Genomic DNA, 2053 nt, shown 5'->3' with positions numbered 1-2053 from the left:
AGGAAGGGAAGAAGGAAAGAATGGAGGGAGGGAGGAAGGAAGGGGTGAATAGAGACCCAAACCAACTTGCTGTAATTTTTCAAGGACCTGATAAATTTGTACCATATCAAGTATCTTAGTTTGGAAAGAGGATTCTACTATGATATTCCTTTCTCCTTATTGTTGGTGTGTGAACCTGAAGGTAAACAGAATCTGGGATCTGAATCAAAGAGATGAAAATATATGGGTAAGTTACTCATATCACTAAAATTATAAGAATTATATAATTATTACTCAAGAAATAATTTAATTCTTATAATTTTATAATTATAATTATAGTGATATGATTCTTATAATTTTAGTGAAAATTACACTAAAGAAATTAATAGTAAATGCAGGAGTTTCAGGAAATTTGCCAAAATTTCTAAGATATTAAGAAAAAAATATTTTTAACTATACATACATACAAGTATCACATGGATCACAGCCTTGTATAATTCAATGAAATGTTGAGCCATGCCCCGTAGGGCCACCCACAGACAAGTCATGGTGGAGAGTTCTGACAAAATGTGGTCCATTGGAGGAGGGAATAGCAAACGACTTCAGCATCCTTGCCCTGAGAATCCCATGAACAGTATGAAAAGGCAAAATATATTACACTGAAAGATGAACCCTCTAGGTCAGTAGGTGTTCAATATGCTACTGGAGAAAAGCAGAAAAATAGCTCCAGGAGGAATGAAGAGCCTGAGCCAAAGTGGAAACGACACCCAGTTGTGGATGTGTCTGGTGGTGAGAGTCAAGTCCGATGCTGTAAAGAACAGTACTGCATCAGAATCTGGAATGTTAGGTCCTTGAGTCAAGGTAAATTGGAAGTGGTCAAACAGGAGATGGCAAGAGTGAACATTGATATCTTAGGGATCAGTGAATGAAAATGGATGAGAATAGGTGAGTTTAATTCAGATGACCATTATATCTGCTACCATGGGCAAGAATCCCTTAGAAGAAATGAAGTAGGCCTCATAGTGTCCAGAATGCAGTACTTGGGTACAATCTCAAAAACGGCAGAATGATCTTTGTTCCTTTCCAGAACAAACCATTCACCATCACAGTAATCCGAGTCTATGCCCCAAACACTGATGCTGAAGAAGCTAAAGTTGAACCAATCTATGAAGACCTACGAGACCTTCTAGAACTAATACCAAAGAAAGAGTTTCTTTTCATCATAGGGGACTGGAATGCAAAAGTAGGAAGTCAAGAGACACCTGGAGTAACAAGCAAGTTTGGGCTTGGAGTACAAAATGAAGCAGGGCAAAAGCTAATAGTTTTGCCAAGAGAATGCACTGGTTCTTGCCAAGAGAACCCTCTTGCAACAGCTCTACACATGGACATCACCAGATGGTCAATACCAAAATCAGACTGATGATATTATTTGCAGTGAAAGATGAAGAAGCTCATACAGTCAGCAAAAACAAGACCAGGAGCTGACTGTGGCTCCAATCATGAGCTCCTTATTGCAAAATTTAAACTTAAATTGAAGAAAACAGAGAAAAGCACTAGGCCATTCAGACATGACCTCAATCGAATCCCTCATGATTATACAGAGGAAGTGAGAAGTAGATTCAAGGGATTCGATCTAATAGACAGAATGCCTGGAGAACTATGGATGAAGGACTCTTTGAAATTAGAACAATTTCTAGCACATGTCACCCTGCTTATTTAACTTATATGCAGAGTACATCATGAGAAATGCTGGACTGGAAGAAACACAAGCTGGAATCAAGATTGCTGGGAGAAATATCAATCACCTCAGATATGCAGATGACACCACCCTTATGGCAGAAAGTGAAGAGGAGCTAAAAAGCCTCTTGGTGAAAGTGAAAGTGGAGAGCGAAAAAGTTGGCTTAAAGCTCAACATTCAGAAAACGAAGATCATGGCATCTGGTCCCATCACTTCATGGGAAATAGAAGGGGAAACAGTAGAAACAGTGTCAGACTTTATTTTTTTGAGCTCCAAAATCACTGCAGATGGTGATTGGAGCCATGAAATTAAAAGATGCTTACTCCTTGGAAGAAA

The sequence above is a fragment of the Ovis canadensis genome, chromosome 2 (genome assembly GCF_042477335.2).
Source record: "Ovis canadensis isolate MfBH-ARS-UI-01 breed Bighorn chromosome 2, ARS-UI_OviCan_v2, whole genome shotgun sequence".
Classification (NCBI taxonomy): Eukaryota; Metazoa; Chordata; class Mammalia; order Artiodactyla; family Bovidae; genus Ovis; species Ovis canadensis.
Note: the sequence above shows the minus strand (reverse complement) of the source record.